At 51.0% G+C, this 20,290-nt stretch overlaps 2 protein-coding genes across 2 annotated transcripts in view; both read left to right on the forward strand.

Moving 5' to 3' along the window:
* Positions 1–8,590, forward strand: part of MPRIP (myosin phosphatase Rho interacting protein) — a 477,073-nt gene extending 468,483 nt beyond the window's left edge. The window contains exon 25 of the mRNA XM_063143225.1: positions 8,579–8,590. The gene's annotated coding sequence lies outside the window, so the exon portion shown is untranslated. The remainder of the gene's footprint in view (positions 1–8,578) is intronic.
* Positions 8,591–8,760: 170 nt separating this feature from the next.
* Positions 8,761–20,290, forward strand: part of RAI1 (retinoic acid induced 1) — a 114,879-nt gene continuing 103,349 nt past the window's right edge. The window contains exon 1 of the mRNA XM_063143232.1: positions 8,761–8,793. The gene's annotated coding sequence lies outside the window, so the exon portion shown is untranslated. The remainder of the gene's footprint in view (positions 8,794–20,290) is intronic.

Genomic DNA, 20,290 nt, shown 5'->3' on the forward strand with positions numbered 1-20,290 from the left:
GAACCAAAATTCAGCCATCCTTCGAAATTTGCAGTTCTCCGAATTTTGCGTTGGCGTTCACCAATCAAAAAGTGTGTATATATTAGGGAAAAGTATGCAGCAAAACCTGTATATTAGTGGAAATGACACTAAAATGTGTTAGATGACAGAAACCTGCTTGCAAAAATGTATGTACTAGGAGAAATGCACACCAAAATGCAGACGACTTTTAAAAAATTCTCACTGATGTGGAAATGGGATGAACCAAACCTAAGATTGGAAAAACCAGGGACCAGGAGAAACCGAAATTGACAGATTTGCCCATCCTTAGAGAGAGGTTGGCTCCTGCCAAGGCATCCCAGGGTAAGCAGCTCAAGGGTGGTCACGCATTGTTGGGACTGCACATGTGGATGCAGCTGGGTGGGGTGGGGTGGGGTGGGGTGGCGGCTGCCCAGTCCTCCCAAGGGGGGAGAAGTGTGAACAAGAGAGCCCAGCTAAAGAATGAAGGATGCAAGATGGAGACATAGGACCGTGAGCAGGAGACATTACATTGGGCAGTGTAGAGACTGGTACCCAGAGAGACTTCCTCCATAATGATACGTATCCTGCAATTTTCTTTCTCCATTGAGTTTGAAACTAAGGCCTTAGCTAGACCTAAGGCTTATCCTGGGGTCGTCCTGCCTGCTTCCAGGATATCCTGTGTATCATTTACATGAACAGGGATGACCCCGGGACGATCCCGGGATAAACCTTAGGTCTAGCTAAGACTAACTGCAACTGATTCCCAACGTCCCTCGGACTCCCTGCCCCCAGGACACGTGGCAGCAGCACTGACTAATGGGGCAGCATATATAGGCTGGTGAATTGCAAATAAAGACAGGGTCATCCTGCACTAGTAATAGTTGTGTAGAAGGAGTGTTTTCAGCAGGAGCAGTTTACCTTCTGATTGCTAGCGGTAGGGGCCCTCCATTTGGAAGCGCCGTTGGCCCTCTCAGTTCGTCCTGATTGAAATGATCTCCTGTGTGTTTTGGTGGTCTGCTGGTTTCAATCCGAGAAGATGGGCGGCTCTTTTGGAAATGACGACAGCACAACCGCTGTCCTAGAAAACGTTATCAAACGTTTGAAATAAGACTGTGGGAGTTGTGCAGTGTGGAACTGTGGACTGTGCACAGCAGGGCACCTTAGCGCATGCGTTTGCATGGTTGTGGGGTAGAGATGGGTCCACCCACCCATTCAGAGATTTCGCTACCTTGGGGAGGGTGTCGAACATGAAGACCGACCATCCTAGCAACTCAGAGTAAGAAAAAATTAACAAAGCGTTCGCCATGAGCCAAAATGGGGATGTAACCTCCAAATTAGATTACTGCAATGCGCTCTACGTAGGGCTGCCTTTGAAGAAGGTTCAGAAGCTGCAGCTCATGCAAAATGCAGCGAACAGATTGATTTCGGGAACCAGAAGTTTTGACCATATAACACCTGCTCTGGTCCGCTTGCACTGGCTGCCTGTATGTTTCCGAGCCCAATTCAAGGTGCTGGTTTTGACCTATAAAGCCTTAGCTTGGGACCCCGATACCTGACGGAATGCCTCTCCCGACGTGAATATACCCGGTCACTACGTTCAACATCTAAGGTCCTCCTCCGGGTGCCTACTCCGAGAGAGGCTCGGAGTGTGGCAACGAGGGACAGGGCCTTTTCGGTGGTGGCCCCCAGACTGTGGAACGATCTCCCTGACGAGGCTCGCCTGGCGCCAACGCTGCTATCTTTCTGGCGCCAGGTTAAGACTTTCCTCTTTGCCCAGGCATATGGCGGCACATCTTAATCACCCACATGTTTAGTTTTTTGAATGGTTTTTAATGTTTTATGTGTGTATGTTCTGTGTTTTAGAATTTTAAATTTTGTATACTCGTTTTTATCTTAATTTTAGAATTTCTGTAAACCGCTCAGAGAGCCCTGGCTATGAGGGCAGTATATAAATGTAATAAATAAAATAAGTAAGAGGCAAATTAACGGAATAAATAAATAAAAGTAAATAGGCATCACCCATGGTTAACAGAGTCTCTCAGAGGGTATGAATGTGCAGCAATAGCTGAGTGTGTCAGGGCTCACTCTCTGATCACATGGAATGGATGAGGCCCGGGAGGCTGGGACTCCACAACCACTCCATGTCAGCAGCTTGCACACTGTAGGACATTCCCGCACACTTTTTGGCAGCGGGCAGCAGCGTTGTGGCGTCCATGCCCTTGGCATTCCAATGGATGTGGAAAGGGTTCCCTGGAGATAGAAAGTTCGAAAGACGCTGTAGCAGACCTGGCAGTGGTTGCCTTCAGACTTTCAGGTGGGAACTATCCCAAAGATTTTGGCAGCTCTTTGTCATTGGGAGAGCCGCGGGGGTTCGTAAGCCAGAGAGAACAGAGGGCTTGGTGGACGTGTTGAACGTGAAAGAGGAAGTGGGGAAGTCTTGCATCTTGGGCAAATGTGAAACGCCTTTATGAGTAAGCGGTATTAGCTGCTAGGGTGAACGAGTTTAAGTTGAAGGAAGGAATCTTGGGAGAGTGGCAAAATGAAACCATGTTAGTTCGCTGAGAGCTTCCTAAACCCCTTCTCCCTCTTGAAATGGCTCCACCCATTCTCCCTGGCTGCCCATTATTCACAGACCTCCCGCCCAGACCTCTATAGACCACCTGCTCCTTTCAAGGACCCTGCCCTCTCTCCCTCGATGCCTGAAACGCCTCTCCAGATTTCCATAGATCCTTTGCAGTACCGGAGCCAGGATTCGGGCGACCCTCTGACCTGGAAAAGGAAGGACGTGCAAACGGAAACCCTCTTAGGGTGCATCGGATCTTCTTGGAAGACAACCGTACCAAGTCAGAATGGTAGCACGGTCTGGGCGGTGACGCTGCTGTTGGTCCGGAGCCCTGGCGTGGGCCCAGTCTTGACACCTTCTGGCGCCAGCCCCTATTTCACAGCTCCCTTCCACGATGCTGCTCCTTCTCTCTTGCCCGCCCCATATGTTCACCCAGAATTCCTAAACGAGGGGTCGACAACTCCCATCATCCTCGAACTTTGGCCATGCTGGCTGGAATTGATGGGCGCTGTAGTCTACAACGATCCCTGACCTACGCAGACCTCTCTGTCTCTGTCTCTCTCTCTCTCCTACAACCCATGTTTCCCTTCCCAAAACCTTTGGCAGAAGTCCTTAAGAGTCCCCAGTGGAAATCAAGACTAACTGTTTATGGCTGCGGTTGCTCCCCGGTCCCCCTTGTTCTTCCCGCCTGGCCCTTCCCTCCGATCCTTTGTCTCCCCCCATCAGGGGCCAGGGACCCCCCCTCTCTCTCTGGCTCTCGCTGCTCTCCAAAGTGTTGCGTGCATTGCGCGGCACACGGACCTCGCAAGTTCGTCTCACACACTCCGTAATTTGTGAAAGAAAACATTTTCTCTCCCCCCCTCCCCCGCCGGCTAGGGAGAGGGAGGGAACCAGTGGAAGGCAGGCCGGCCGGCCGGCCAGGAGAGGTGAATGAGGTTTCAGTTGCGCCTGGCTTGCAGAATTACTGGCAGGTTTCTCCTAACATCTGTTAAAAATAAAACGATGTTCATTTTCGTGGCGCGTTCCCTCGCTGCTTTGCAACGGCTTCTGAAAGGAGTGGTGGGCTGGGAGGGGGAAGGGGGAGGGGGAGGGGGAGGGGGGAGAAGCAACCTGCCTGGGATTTGATCTCGGAACACCACCCTCCGCCCCGGTTGTGCCTCTCCTTGAGGCTTCCTTCCTGATCTTCCCATGGGTTCCATTAGGCCCATATTAAAGCGTTTTCCTCCGCTCGGCCGCCCTCCGTCGGAATAAAAGGAATTCTAATAAACCGCCGGGAAGGGTTCGCCATTCACTCTTTCCATGGAAACGAGGGAGACTGACAGAGAAGGAGGGTTCCGCTTGATACGGCCGAGGTCACCGCAGGAGGGGCCTGAGGAAGAACAGGGAGGCGGTTTCCGTGGAGAGAGAAAAGAGCCAATGCTCTGGGAAAGAGCGGGGGAGGAACAGTCCCTTCTCTTTCCTCTCCCGCCCGGGGGGCCTCCGCGGTCAGAATGGGCGGAAGAGGGCATGGGCAGAGGGCATCCTTTAGTGCAGAGGACCCGGCAGGGTCTGTTCTGAGAAGTGTCTTCAACTAGCAGCTCAGAAGAGTTGACTACCGCATCAGCCATGGCAAGCATCCTAGCCAGCGGGGTCAGCAAGGCCTGGGGGCTTTCCCGTTTCCTTGATCGCCCGTTAGCCCACCTCTCAGGAGCAATGCATGGATCCTGCCGCGGATCCCTTTGTTTGATTTGTTGACACTACCGCCGCCACCCTCAGCATGGCGGCGTCAAAGGGAGGCATGGTCGGGCACTTGCCGAGAACTCACACTCCGTCAGGGGCCCACCGACAAAAGCTCCCTGGGCGCGCTCCTCCTCTTCACCATGGCAAACTGCATGTTCACCGGCCTTTGCTCCTCGCTCAGACAACAGTGGTGGTGGGAAGGAGGAGCAGCAGGCGCCGTGCTCCCTGGCTCTTTGCCTGCCAAGCCAGCAAGTGGTACCTGTGATGTGAAAGAGGTTGTGGAGGGACAAGAGGGGAAGAGAGAGAGAGAGAGAGGGATATCCCGTTTCTACACCAGCCCGAAAATGTGGGCTGGTCATGGCCGAGTCCCTGTGCATCCAAATGACACACAGGGACTCTGGAGGAAGGAAGGCTGAGAACTAGTTTTCCCAGGGATAAGTACTCCCTGGGAAAATCCGATTCTTCAAATATGTGTGGGTGCCCGTCCCGGCTTCTTTCCTCCTCCCCGTGAGTAGCAGGGAGGAGTACAGGGAAAGAGCTGGGCCAGGAGGAATTGGGGTGGGGGAGAGTGTGAGGGGTCAGGCCCCTTTTTAAAAAACTCACGTTTCAGCTCCTTAAAAAAAAAGGCGGCCGCAACACCCTGCTTTCTCCTGGGATGTCGCCCTGCATGTGGACTAAAGGGAAGGATCTCACGATCAGGATATTGTGAGATCCTACCCCTTTCCTCCTTCTATACCAGGCTGGTGTAGAAATGGCCAGAGAGAGAGAGAGAGAGAGAGAGAGAGAGAGAGAGAGAGAGAGAAAGATTAGTCGTGGTGGCAGGCCTGACAGTGGACATAAACACGGGTTGGAAGGAGAGATTCAGCAATTTGGGGGACTTTATTATACTTCTTTTAAATTTGCTTCTGTCCTCTAAAAAGAAGAGGAAAGCCTGAGATGGTTTATTGTATTTAATAGGCCACACGCCACAGTAATGTGACACTGAAAGAATGCAGGCCCAGAGTGAAGCAGATGGTTTTAGCCGGCTGAGAGATTGTGTGTCCCAAGTAAAACCAAACTGTGATTTGGGGGTGGGGGGTGGGGATGAAATAAAAATCCATTTCCATTAAAGAGGGGACGGAACGTCCTCTTTTTGGAATTCTAGTAACAACATCAGAGGATAGAAAATATATGTGGTGTACAGAAAGTGGGGAGGGAAATGTTTTTCCTCCCTCTCTCCCAATGGGGGTCATCTCATGAATGTGAATGATGGGAGATTCATAGAACCCTAGATTGGTAGAGTTGGAAGGGGCCTCTAAGGCCATCGAGTCCAACCCCCTGCTCAATGCAGGAATCCACCTTAAAGCATCACTGACAGGTGGTTGTCCAGCTGCCTCTTGAAGGCCTCTGGTGTGGGAGAGCCCACGACCTCCCTAGGCAATTGGTTCCATTGTCGTACTGCTCTAACAGTCAGGAACTTTTCCTGATGTCCAGCCGGAATCTGGCTTCCTTTAACTTGAGCCCGTTATTCCGTGTCCTGCACTCTGGGAGGATCGAGAAGAGATCCTGGCCCTCCTCTGTGGGACAACCTTTCAAGTCCTTGAAGAGTGCTCTCATGTCTCCCCTCAAGTCTTCTCTTCTCCAGGCTAAACATGCCCAGTTCTTTTAGTCTCTCCTCACAGGGCTTTGTTTCCAGGACATAGGAAGTCCTTCACTTGGCATGTAGGTAAACTATGGGATTCATTTCCTCAAGATGTGGTGATGGCCACCAATTTGGGTGGCTTTAAAGGGGGGATTGGACAAATTCCTGGAAGGGAAGGCTGTCAATGGCCACTGGTCCTGATGGCTATATGCTCCCTCCAGTGTCAGAGGCAGTACGTCTATGTACACCAGTTGCTGGGGAACATGGGCAGGAGGGCAGGAGTTGTTGCACTCATGCCCTGCTTGTGGACTTCCCGTTGGGGCATCTGGTTGGCCGCTGTGTGAACAGAATGTACCAAAGAGGCCTTTGGTCTGATCCACCAGGGCTCTTCTTGTATCCTATCAACACCAGCAAAACTTCCACCATGAGGTCAGGTGAAGTGCATTACGGCAGCCTGCTGCAAGGGCACGACACACGTTTGCACGTAGGCCGGCGGTGATCTCTCGGCGATTAGGCCACAAATGTTGCTCTCTGTGGGGGTGAAGATCAGACATTCAAGTAAGGGTAGGTACAGGCGTAGCTCCGTCCAGAAGCCACTGTGGGTATTTCTGCTGTGGGACGAACGCTGCATCCCGGACACCTCCCTTCTCCACACACACGTCTCTCTGAATCCCGGAGGTGGTGTTGTCGGAGCCAGCTGGGAGTGAGGGACAGCTGAGGGCACCAATGGAAAGGAGGGCTTCCTGCTCTTGTTGATGCCTTGTAGGGCCCTCCTACCCTTGACTTGCAAACTCGGTTCTTCAGAGACCAGTGCCAGCTGCAGGGTTTTGGGATCCCTTGGGCAAGGCCTCCTCAACCTTCTCACCGGCTGCTCCTGCTCCGCACCCTCTTCCCCATCATGGGTACCACTTGCTTGCTTGACGGGCAGCGAGCCGGCGAATCCAGCAGTCCGCCATGGCATCTCCGGCTCCTCCTTCCTACCCCCACCGTTGTCTGGGCCAGAGCGAGAGGCAGGTGAAGAAGCAGGTTGCAGTGATGAAGAGGAAGAGCAATGCTGGAGGGCTTTTGCCAGTGGGCCCCCACTAGTGCATGGGCCCTCAGCCGGTGCCCGGCCACACCTACTCTTGACGCCGGCCCTATCAGGGACTCAGGAATGATCTAACCAGCCTTCCTCTACCTGGTGTACTCTGGACATGATGCACTACAACCCCCATTGACCCAACCAGTTGTTTAGGCTGGGATGATGGGAGTTGTATTCCAACACCTCCAGTTACTGGGTGCCTGGGCTGCTGAACTCTTCATGATTTTCTTCATTGGCAAACAGGATGGGAACAGGCACATTTGGGGGGGGAGCAAGCATAGTTCTTTGTTAGAGTCTCTTCTTTCAACCCCTCCTTATCGCCTCCCCCCCCCCGCCCTGTTCAAAACCCAGCATTCGCACAAGGGAAATCAAGATGCCATTGACTTTCATTTGCCAGGACGCTGTGCATATAATGTCCCCCGGTAGACCGGAGGCTCCCCCAAGCTTCACTCTTCCTTTCCGCTGCGTATGCGTCGCTCCTTGGCTCGCAGCTGCTGCCTGTGTGGAGTAAGGAGATGCTCCAGGTGCGATGCCTCCCTCTCCACAGACCTTTCGTGGCTCTGTGAGAGTTCTGGCTGGTTCTGACAGAAACCCAGAGTGGAATCCCTGCCCCACCACCCACGGGGACCCCACTGCCTTCCCCCCACTGCAACAGCCACTTCACCAGCCCACCTATCTGACCCCAACCTCTCGCTCCGCTTTCATGCTGCTGTGCTCTTTCAGCCCCTGTGTGGGTCTTTTCTCCGTGTGATTGTATTTCAAGAGGAGCATCAAAATAGACCCACAAAGAGAACACCCGTTTCCCTTTCTTCTTCTTCTTCTTCTTCTTCTTCTTCTTCTTCTTCTTCTTCTTCTTCTCTCTTTTTCCTTTCTCCGATTTTATTTTATTTCAAAACACACACGCGCATACACGCGACAAAACACACACACACACACACACAAAAACTCTGCAGTTTTCCTTTACTCCCCTGCGTGATGGCGTTTTTTCCCCCCTGCTCTGTGGGCTGCCTCTATTTCTGATTGCTATTCCTGGCACAAACACACACACACGGAGCACGGAGCACACATCACACACCGGCAAGGCTGCCACCCACTCAACACACACAAAAAAAACGAGAGAGAAAGAGGGGGAGGAAGAGAGGGGGGGGAGGAGGAAGGGAGAGAGAGAGAGAGAGAGAGAGAGAGAGAGAGAGAGAGAACACGATACTGCCAACTGGTCCCTCAGTCTCCTTGGACATCCTGATGTCTTTATAGTACCAGGGAGAAAAACCTAAACCACTCCCTCTGTATCCTTTTCCCTTTCTCTCCAGCCTTCACCTCTCCCTCATTTCCATTATCACACTCTCCTCCTGCTGCACACACACACACCCGTCTGCTTTTAGCAGCCTGCAGCCAACCAATCAGCCACACACACACACTCACACACACACACACACGCACACACAGAGCCTCTCTCTCTCACACACACACACCCGTCCACCACTCCTACGACTGGCATTAAATTTTCAAACTGGTCCCTAATTACCTCCTATCCCCTAGTGGTCCATGAATAATGGCTACAGAAAGAGCTCAGAAGGGCTGCTAAGAAAAGGAGTGTGAGAGAGACACCGAGGGGAGGGGAGAAAAGAAGAAGGAATTGTGCTGTATACCAATTTTTTCCCCCTCCCTCCCTTCATTTTTTCCCCTCTCTCTCTTCCCCCTTCCAAAGGATCTAATCTGTGGCCACTCCGCTCTGGAAGAACGGAAGAGGGCGAAGAAGAGCGAGGAAGCTCCCGGCAGGCAGAAGAGGACGGGGACTCTGGCGAGCAGGTACCGTGGAAAAAGGGTCCCTCGTCGGCGTGCTGGGGTGTTTGCATCGGTGGGGCTGCAGAAGGGCTCTCTGGTCATTCATTCATCAGCCTCCTCGCTCGCTTTCCCACCCAGCCCCCTCCTCTCCGGTTTTATGTTTCTGCTTACGCCATTTGCCACTCCAGTGCGCTTTCGGGGAGGGGGAGGCGGGGGTTAGAACAGCGGCTTTGGTCTTGTGGCTTTGGCAGAGTTGGTGAGTGCAAATTCGTGTGTGTTCCACCCCCACCCCCCGGCTCGCCTTCATATTGGTTTGCTGTTGAAAGGGTTTCTGGATTTCTTGCAAAATTTTGAGCAGGACCTTTCTTTTTTTTTCTCTTTCCTTCCGTCCTTCCTAAATCTGTTTGGGTACAAAAGCGCGTGTGTGAGCCAGAAATTCATTTTATGTGTGTGTGGGGGGGGGGAGGGGTGAATGTTGGGGAGGGAATGCCTTTTTTAAAGAAAGAAAGAAAGAAAGAAATCAGTAGCATTTCCGGAGTTCAAAGAATGTGAGATCGATAGTGAAATGGGGGTTCTGGTGGCCACGGGCGAAACCCGCTGGTCAAAGGGTTATTTTGGAAAATGGCTTAACAGACCTGAACAAAGTTGGAGGATGGAAACCCAGCTAGTGGCTTCGCGCGTGGCGTTGACGTATCTGTTTCTCATTGGGTTCGTTTGGGCAGAGAACCCGCTTTTCCTCTGGCTACGAAGACTGGTCATTTGAGCTAGCATTTGCCCTGGACAGCCAGTAGTGTATTTGGACCCCTCCAGGGCGCACAGCTCTCAGGGGTCTCTGCAAGGCCCTCTCCCCCCGCCCCACGACAAATGCTTCTTCTTCCACCGCCTCCCACTCACATTATGACCGTTTCATAAATAAGTTGGCTCTTCGAACCCTTATAGAGGAATTGCCGGTCGAAGGAAGGGCGTTTCTCTGCCCCTTGCTTGTCGTTGTTGATGTTGTAAATGTTGACACGGGAGCCGTCGGAAACGGAGGCGGCACGCTGAAGCGTTGTTGCCGCACGGGAGCAGGGACTTGAAGTGGCCAGAGCTCGGTCTGCGACACCCCCAGCCGGATTCCCGCCCGTCCTCTGCCGCGAAAGGGCGGCTCGCAGGCAGGCGAGTTTGGCCGGAGCGTGGTGGGCAGGTGCAGGGGTTGGAACCAGGAGAGCCTTTCCTCTGGACTCCAGCAATCCCGTTAAACTGGCCAAGCGAAGTAGCTTGGGTGCTGGATCTGACGTGCTTGCGCCCGCGCGAAACGTGGGCGCCTCGGTGCGATTTGAATTCGCAGTGCAAACGTGGGGTCGTGACGACGAACGAGCAAACGCTCGAGTGTGATTGGCAGGAAGGGCGAGAGGGGGCAAAACGCAGGGGTGGGTGTGCGACACTGTCGTCGGAGGAAACCTTGGGGTGTGCTCGGGGAGGCCAGAAGAGGAGTTGGGACAAAGGAGGGGGAGGTCATGTGGTGTAGTAGTTAGAGTGTTGGACTGGACCTGGGGAGACCCGGGTTCTGGTCCCTGCCTGGCCATCAAGCTCCCCGGGTGACTTTGGGCCAGACTCTCAGCCTAACCTCCCTCACAAGGTTGTTGTGAGGATCAAAGGAGAGAGGAGGAGGACCCTATAAGACTCCGTGGGCACCTTGCGGGAGGAAAAAAGGTGGGATATAAATGTAATAACAATAATAAGTAATCAGATTCTAAAATGAAGCGAGAAAGCCAAAAGGTCGAGTTTGGTGGAGGAGATACAGGACCTGTTCGCACGTCACAACAAGCCACTGCGGCTTAAATAACCTTTGGGGCACCACGGTGATTTCCAGCTTCCGTTTTGAATATGCAAGCTCTGGCTAGGAGTTGCTTTGGCTTGTCGTGTCAATGGAACCCAGGTGCGGGGTTTGTGAGAGGGTTAGACAACCCTGAAAGAACTCATGGCTTGTTTGAGGGTTCTTTGAGGCTTGTCTAACCCTCAAACAACGCCACAAATAGCGCCTGGCACAATGTTACAGGCCTCACAGGATAAATTAAGCCACAGTGGGCCATCATGTCAGGCGAACCAGGTCAGTGTGTGGTTTATCGGCTTTTGTTTACACCTTAAAGCAACCTTCCTCAACCTGGGGCGCTCCAGATGTGTTGGACTACAACTCCCAGAATGCCCCAGCCAGCTGGCTGGGGCATTCTGGGAGATGCAGTCCAACACATCTGGAGCGCCCCAGGTTGAGGAAGGCTGCCTTAAAGTGAGTTTTCCCCTTCGTGGGCACTTAAATCTCAAATGGGAGCCTCTGCATTGAATCAAGGGTTCAAACCCAAGCCAAGCCGCAAACTCAACAGGATGTCCTGAACAAGTCCCTGTCGTTTGGCCTGAACTCCCTTGCAGGGTTGTTGTGAGTAGAAAATAGGATGGTAACACCCCACCCCACGTGAGGTTGTCTGACTCTGATTGGAAGATGGGTAGAATATGAATGAAAGCGAGGGCCTATCCTATGAACTCTGTCAGTTTTTCATGCAGTCGTGGTTATATTATACGATTAGCACTCCAAGGAGCTCAGGGTGATACACATATTGGGTTATCCCATTTCTAGCTTCACAACGACACTACAAGGTATGTTAGATGAAGAGAGTGAGAATTAGGTTCCAGGCCTAACCCACTGGCACTTCAAAGCAGAGCATGGATTTGAACCCAGGTCAGACGTCCAGTCTGCTGCAGCTGATATGTGGACTTCCAATAATGAGACAAAAAGTTCAGCAAGCTACTGGATTCTATTTATTTTGGGCCTAGTTATGGTTTATTTAGAGCCTCGTGTGGCGCAGAGCGGTAAAGCAGCAGTTTCTGCAGGTGAAACTCTCCCCACGGCCTGAGTTCGATCCCAGCGGAAGCTGGTTTCAGGTAGCCGGCTCGGGTCGACTCAGCCTTCCATCCTCCTGAGGTTGGTAAAATGAGTACCCAGTTAGCTGGGGGAAAGGTAATAACGGCCGGGGAAGGCAACGGCAAACCACCCCGCTATAAGGCCTGCCAAGAAAACATCAGCGAAAGCTGCCGTCCTTCCAAGAGTCAGTAATGACTCAGTGCTTGCACGAGAGGTTCCTTTCCTTTCCTTTCCTATGGTTTATTTATTTTTATTACTGCTGTCACATTTTCTGATGCTGTGTTAACCCGCCTACACTTCGGGGATTGTAACCCCAAAAGTGTGCAAAGCCAATGGCCGGTACCCTATACTTCTGCTGCAACTCCGCTATTTCTGCTGCACTAGCAGAATGGACTGCTAGCGCAACAGGAACAAACAGCTCCCAGAATGCCCCCGGAAATGCTCATTTCCGGAATGGGGCAGTTCAGCAGAACGGCCTTCCGTGAGCTCCGCTGACCTGCCCAGTTCCCGGAAATCAGCGTTTTGTCTCGTTTCCCGGGGTTGTTTCAGGAGCCACCGCTAGCGAGCGCATGGGCCGCACAGGACCCTGCACCATGTGGGCCAGTGAATGACACGTATCGTCTTTATCGTATTATTGCACTTTATTTTGGAATGGTGGATTGTGCTTCTGCCCCTCCGTATGGTGCCCTGGCTGAAGGTGAAGATCAGACGTGGTCTTAAAATATTTTAATGGAATTACTATTGTTTTCTTAAGGGTCTAAATGACCCCAACATGGTGAAAATCTTGGCTTCGTATTATCTGGAGTGACTGATGGTGAATTCCAGGATTTCGGACAGGCCACCCTTCCAGCTCTACCTGGAGATGCAGGGGGTGGATTCTGGGAAGTTCTGTCTGAAAAGCAAGGGCTCTACCCATTGGGCCTCCCCCCCTCCCCAAAGTATTCTAGCTGCGCGCTATAAAAAGCTGTCAGTCCTTGATACCTCTGTGAGATTTTGAGCCGAAGTGGGGGAAAGCACGAATCCAAGACCCGGGATCTTATAGAGATATAGGAATTCACGTTGGCATCCTTGCAGACCTGAAATATCACTGTGGTACTGTTGCTTGCATTAAATCGGAGCTGTGAATTATACCTTCTTCTCGCTGTTGTTCTTGTGTTCACGTATGATTCAACTGGGCTCTATTTGACCTCCGATATCTTGATGAGTAAAGCGCTATATACAAGCGGAGGGGTGTGTAGTGTGTGTGTTTGATTACATTATTTGTTGTCGTTTCATAAGAAAACAGAGTCCAGAATGGGGGGGCAGCGGGGGGAGAGGCGGGGAGAGGACTGTGGGGGCGGAGAGTCGATTTAAATTGGGCTTAATGGATTCCCAAGAGAGCTCTTTGAGATGAAAGTCAAAATCAGCCCGAATCTCAACAGACCCGTCTCTTGCATTAAAGATGCCGGCTTCCTCGTCTAACCCCTCCTTCCTTTTTCTTCTTTTAAAGAGTGGGGGCGGGGGAGCCACGTTTGTGTTAGGTGCACAGACAACAGCGTGGAGTTTTCTACTCTTATAATGAGGCCCTAATTGAAGAACTTAACCCTCGTGGGACCCAGCCTTTCACTGATGTGGCTGCGTTGGTTGTGACTCCGATCCGTGGCTTTTGGCGTGTGCGTGTGTGTGTGTGTGTGTGTGTGTGCGTGTTGTGTGTGTGTGTGGACGTCGGGGAGGCTGTGCGAGATGCAAACTCAAGTGGCTTTAGAAATGCCCATTCGGCGTGGAGGATATCCTTCAAATGCATTGTCAAATGATGCTTGCAGAGAGAGAGAGAGACAGAAAATACAAATCATGTACATTCATCATATGCTTGCATTAGTGTAATGCAGAGAGGTTGAACCACAGGCATGCGGACAGATCCGGCATCTCTAGGGTCCAATCCAACCTTCTGTGGTTGTGCAGGCTGGTGGCGCCGATGTCAGTGGGACGGTGAATCCGGTTTTCAGACCGAACCAGTCCGAACTCTAAAGGAGCTATACGCACCTTGGATACTTCCTTTAGAATTCATACTGTTTCAGACTGAAACCCAGAGCGGATTTACCATCCCACTGACATTGGCACCACCATCCTCCACTGCTCTGGGGTTCCCTAGATAACCACGCCCCTTTCCCTGGCTCCACCCCCTTTCCCGGAGTCCTGATGGCTTGATGGTTTCCAACTTTTGCACTGGCTTCCTCCCTCCACCCTTCCAAAAGCTTGAAACACCTCTGCTAAGCCTTCATTACTAGCAGTAAATGCTTTAAGCTAAAATAGGCGGGTATCGGTATTATTTTGTATTTTGGCCCGCCCTTTTTGCCTGACTCCGCCCTCCCCAAGGGCTTCTCCAAAATTGAATTCGACCCCTCAGGCCAAAGGAAGTTCATCACCCACCCACCCCGATGCAACGGCGCAAGGAGTGCTCTACTGGTTGGGATCAAAGGGTCCGTGGATCTGAAGCAGTGGTTCCCAAACTTTTTCAGGTAACTGCCCCCTTGGTTCCACAAACTCATGCTCAGTGCCCCCTAGCCTACACTATAAAAATCATTATTCAGAATGCCCCTTAAATGGGAAGCACCCGCCACAGGCTTGCTGAGGAAGGGAGGTAAAAGAGAGCAAACGCCTCTGTTTTGCAACCGGCGTGACGGGGCACACCAAGCAGCGTATGTCTCTTCATTAGCGTTTTGGTGCTTTTGAAACATTTCAATTCACCATTAAAAGGACTCTTCTTAAATGGTATTAATACTTGTGTGGATTCTTCCCCTATATGGCTTGGGACCAAACTACCTTCTCCCATAAAAAAATGTCCCTGGGTTTTAAGACCTTCTGGAGAGGCGCTTCTCAGAAAAGACCACCTCGAGCGCCCCCCTGCCGCTCCCTTGCCTCTTAACACCCCCCTATGCAATCCCACCGCCCCCAAGGGGGTGGTACCACCCACTTTGGGAATCACTGGTCTAAAGGGATCTTTCTCTTTCCAGCTGCGGCCGGAAAAGATACCTCCATGAAGGCTCCAAGGAGCAAAATGTCTCCGGAACATGGATGTTTCGGTCTTTGCTCTCAAGGCTAATCGCTCCTGACCAGAATGAACCGTTGTCCCATTTGTGCAGGGCCACGGCATGGAGTTCGCCTTGGATGGCAGAGTTTACCCTTTTAGTGCAGACTAGGCAGAGCCCTCGCCGTGACCTTCCCAGGCTTGCAAACTTCCTGCCCTTTCTGCAACCTGCCCACTCACTTCCTCTGCAGCTGTAATGAAGCCTTGACCAAGACGCATGAATTGGCTTTTGCTCGTCTTCTGCAGCCAGAGCTGCCTTTGGGACTTGAGGGGCGGGGGGTTGCAGAGAAGGCGCCACCTGCGGGCCTTTTGAAGCAGCGAGAGGCAGAGGGGTGGGATGCAGATATGGAGAAGCCCTTTGCTGAGATGACTCGGGCAAGCGAGCCAAGCCACGCTGCTTTCACCTGCAACAACCAGCCCAGGTGAGACTAAGGCTGGGGACGTTGGTTTGAAACTTCCTTCCAGCTTCCTGGGTGAACCTTCAAGCTACCCCCAGCCCCCCTACTCCTGCAACCAGGACAGAAATTTGAGGCAGACGTCCAGTGCTCCCTCTCCAGCATAATGAGTGTGGTGGGGTAGCAAATGCCGCAGGGCCGTCTTACCACATTCTGAAATGAAGTGAAGCCGTGCACACAAGAATCTAAAGTAGGCTTCATGCAAGACAACAAATCCTAGTGTCCAAATGGCTTAACAGCAACACAACCCGTAATCACCCCAGGTTGCTCCCAGAGTTCCTGGCATTTTGACTTGCCTTTCGCAGGACATTGATGTGCAGAAATGAGCAGGGGCAGCTTTTTCACCGCACGGCGATCAGCGACGTCAACCCCTCTTGGCTTCACTGTTGAAGGCAGAGCTGCGGGAGCTGGCTGAGACATTGGCGGTCCTACTTTCTTCCTCCATGCACGGGGCCAGTCAGGCCTGTCATCAGATGGCAACACACATGGGGCAGGAGAAGGCTGGAGCTCAAGCACCGAAACGGCACCAAAAGCTTTTTTAGAAAAGTTTCCAGCAGACGGAGAGCAGCCGATGACCTGGGCCTTTTCCATCGCTTTGGAGCAAGGGTGGGGAACCGGCGGCCCGTGGGCGGATGCGGCCCACGGCACGTGCAGATCTGGTCCACCCTCTCTTCCTTTGATCCGCTAGGAAGCACGTCTTTGGGGATTGCTGTGGAAGGTGCCAAGTGAGCGGTGATAGGAGAAGGCAAAGATCCGACAGTGTGCTTCGTGTCCATGCAGCCCTCCTCCTCCTCTCACTCTCTTAGCTCCCTCTTCACCCAGCCTGGAAAGCCACCGCGACCAAGACTTAGTTGAAGTTTCGAGGATTTCATCTTGACAATGACAATGAAAGTACAGGCTTTATATCATTGCCTCCCTCCTGGCCTCATTCCATTATAAGATATCAGCAGCACCTACCATGTTGGTGGAGAGGGCTTTAATTTCAGGCACCGTTGCACCAACTAATAATCATAGCGCCCGGAGACTTCCACTCAGGGATCCCAAAGTGCAGCGGGTCTTGATCCACAGCGCCCCTCTGCAAAGCGCTGAGCGCATCGGCAGAGCCAGGAGGGCTGATGGAAGGTTTACCAAAAGCTAGGTGCTGGAGAAAGAGGGCAGGCTGGGGTGGAAGGTGGGGAGGCAAAGGACCCTCCGGGGGGTCTCCCTATCTTCCTTCCCAAGAACTCCTCCTCTTCCTCCTGGGATAAATTTTAGACCTCGGTTTTTAATTTCAATTTTTGAGAACTCCCCAGAGAGCTTTGGCTATAGGGCGGTATAGAAAAGTAATAAATCCATAAATTTGATACCTACAAGGCCGAGAGGTTGGAGGTGCGGTTTTGCAGCCCCTAGTGAGAATCCTGCCTACAACTAACAGTGGTTCAATCCGCCAAGAAACCTTCCAGCCTGCCTCAGCCTTCCAGACAAATGAAAGGACCGAATGGTATCCAGGGTGCCTTTTGGAAATATCGAATTCCTTGCAACTGAAATAGCAAAATCAATCATTTTTAAATGGAAAAAGCCATCTTGAATGTTTTCTTTTCATTTCCTTACCCACCATCTACATAGAGTAATAATCGCCAACTATAGCAAGGGTAATGATGATGCCACTTCAGGTGATAAATCTGTCCTTTGTCATAAGAAGAAACAGGGGGATCATCTACACCAAGCAGATATTCCACTATGAAAGTGGTATGAAAGCGGTATATAAGATGCAGGAGCCACACGACTGCTTTATAGCGGTATTGAAGTGCGTTGAGAACCGTTGGGGCCCATTGACGCACACCATAGACCGCTTTATTGAAATGTATTTATTTATTTAAAACATTTATATCCCGCCCTATATCATTAAGATCTCAGAGCGGGGTACAGATAAAAACATACAGTATAAAACAATAAATATGCACAGTTAAAAACAAATTAAACCATGATCCAAGTTAAAACAATATATAATTTAAAAGCAGTTAAAACAGTTAAAACAATGTGCCAGTGAGTTTAACCATCAAGGAAAGGAAAGGAAAGGAACCTCTCATGCAAGCACTGAGTCATTACTGACTCTTGGAGGGACGCCAGCTTTCGCTGACGTTTTCTTGGCAGGCCTTATAGCGGGGTGGTTTGCCGTTGCCTTCCCCGGCCATTATTACCTTTCCCCCAGCTAACCGGGTACTCATTTTACCAGCCTCGGGAGGATGGAAGGCTGAGTTGACCTGAGCTGGCTGCCTGAAACCAGCTTCCGCTGGGATCAAACTCAGGCCATGGGGAGAGTTTCGGCTGCAGAAACTGCTGCTTTACCTCAAGTTTTGTTAAAAAGCCATGTTTTTACTTGGCGTTGAAATGCAATCAATGTTGGCACCAATCGGGCCTCCAAGGGGAAGGCATTCCACAGTCGGGGTGCCACCACAGAGAAAGCCCTCTCCTTGTCCCAACATAGCGTATATGTTGCGTTGGTGGGATGCGGAGAAGGGCTCCTCCAACAGATTGAAGGTGTCGGGCAGGCATATATAAGGAGCGGCTTTCATACCACTTCCATAGTGTTATATCCTGCTTGGTGTAGATGTGTCAATGGGCCCCAAGAGTTGTCAGTGCACTTCAATACCACTATAAAGCAGTAGTGTACATCCTGCAGTGCACTTCAATACCACTATAAAGCAGCAGTGTGGCTCCTGTCTTTTATATACCGCTTTCATACCACTTTCATAGTGGAATATCTGCTTGGTGTAGATGAGCCCAGAGATAAGAGGTAAAGGCATTGATGGGTCCATCTCCTAGGAGGGAAGTTCAACTCCTGGCATCTCGGGCTGGGAAGGGCCCTGTCTCAGACCCTCGGGAGCCCCTGCAAAATCAGAATAGGCAACAATGAGCCAAAGGGACGAATGGTTTGACATTATTATTATTATTATTATTATTATTATTATTATTATTTGTTATTTGCACTTATAAAAACACACACAAAGAAAAGGGTGGCGTGATGAGAAGGATGAGGAACAGCAAAGGAAAAAAGAGCAGAAACATAACAAAAATAATAATCTATGCCCTGTTCATAACACCATGATTTTTTTAAAAAAGGAGAAGAAAAGAGTTGTGGTGGGGACATTCAATCATTCTATTTCAAATCTAGAGCTTAATATAAGCAGTCTCTATATGTAAAGAAGCATCTAGATGAAATTGATGACTGTGGGACTGAGGTCAGGGTTGTTTGGCTTGGCATAATCCTGTGTGCGTCTCAGATGTATTGGGCTGCAGCTCCGTGGTAGAAGATTGGCTTTGCATGCAGAAGCTCCCAGGTTCAAGCATGGCAGAAGCCGTCCTCTCTGAAACCCTGGAGAGCCATTGCACCCAGTCAGTGTCAACAGTACTGGTCCAGATGGGCCGGGGAGTCTGACTCAGCTTCCTACCTAGAGCTGCACCATTTCTGGAAATGTTGAAGCCTTCAGTGAGAAATGATGGAGTTTATGTATTTATTTGTTACATTTATACACCACCCCATAGCCGAAGCTCTCTGGGCAGTTTACAAAAGTTAAAAATAGTCAACATTAAAAGTATACAAAATTTAAAACATAAGAACAACAGTATAAAAACAACAGTATCCGTTTAAAAACAACGGTTCTGGGGGTCCATTAAAAAACAAACTTAGCTTTGTTAAATGCTGTTAAATGCCTGGGAGAAGAGAAAAGTCTTGACCTGGCGCCTAAAAGATAACAATGTTGGCACCAGGTGAGCCTCATCGGGGAGATCATTCCATAATTGGGGGGCCACCACTGAAAAGGCCCTCTCCCCTGTTGCCATCCTCTGAGCTTCCTCGGAGTAGGCACTCGGAGGAGGACCTTAGATGTTGAGTGCAGTGTACGGGTAGGTTCATGTCGGGAGAGGCGTTCCATCAGGTATTGTGGTCCCAAGCCATGTAGAGCTTTATAGGTTAAAACCAGCACCTTGAATTGGGAGTTCTTCTATGGGTTTGTGGGGAGAGAATGGAATTTTGGAGGGAAATTGAAATATATGCAATGCGTATCTCACAGAGCCGGCCCTGCCATTGGACAGAGTGAGATAGTCACCCTGGGCAGCAGATGCGGAGAAACAGTGGGGAAATGTTGCATGCTGGGAAGCCTGTTGAGGTAAACTGCTGCCTTCAGGTGCAGTGGGGGATCATGTCTCAGCCTCAGTATTGAAGTAAAATTCAGTCGCTTGCCTTTTGGGCATGGAATGGGATGGAGCGCCATCTTGTTTTCGGCCTCAGGCACCAAAATCTCAGGCCAGTCCTGGCATTTTATTGTCAAACGTAAACTTACTTTACTGTTTTAACAACGTGAAATGTACCGTTTAGAACATAGCGCATTAAAATAAAGTAGTATTTGGGCATTTGGGGATTCTAGGCTTGTCTACTCAGAGGTAGGGCCCACTCTGTTCAGTGAGCTTCTTCACAAGTAACGCATTAGACTGCAGCAGGGCGGGGGGTGGAAATGCCTTCCATTTCCACATGCCGACTGAGAGGGAGGGGACGCCAACTTGCTGCCCCCGATGCCACCCACACACACGTGGCTTGTATTTTTTACCAGCTGAGAAATGGCGGGGGTGGGGGGAGTTAAAAATAGAAACCGCGAATTGCATAGTAAACCACAAAACCTTGTCTTAAAGCATTTTACTTCTGAAAGGAAATATTTCATTGAAGTCTCTCTCCCCCCCTCCCCCAGTATTACTCAAAATTTCCCGTTTTTCCAAAGGAAAATGGAGGGGGGAGTTCTTGCAGTGAGGAAGGGGTACATTGTTCCCCAAATTTTCCCATCCCCCACCCCACCGGCTTTCACATAAGAACATCAGAAGAGCCCTGATGCTGGATCAGACCAAGGGTCCATCTAGTCCAGCACTCTGTTCACACAGTCGCCAACCAGCCATCGGCCAGGGATGAACAAGCAGGACATGGTGCAACAGCACCCTCCCGCCCATGTTCCCCAGCAACTGGTGAACACAATGGAACCAGTTACCTAGGGAGGTTGTGGGCTCTCCCACACTAGAGGCCTTCAAGAGGCAGCTGGACAACCATCTGTCAGGGATGCTTTAGGGTGGATTCCT

This window comes from Elgaria multicarinata, chromosome 17 (genome assembly GCF_023053635.1).
Source record: "Elgaria multicarinata webbii isolate HBS135686 ecotype San Diego chromosome 17, rElgMul1.1.pri, whole genome shotgun sequence".
Lineage (NCBI taxonomy): Eukaryota > Metazoa > Chordata > Lepidosauria > Squamata > Anguidae > Elgaria > Elgaria multicarinata.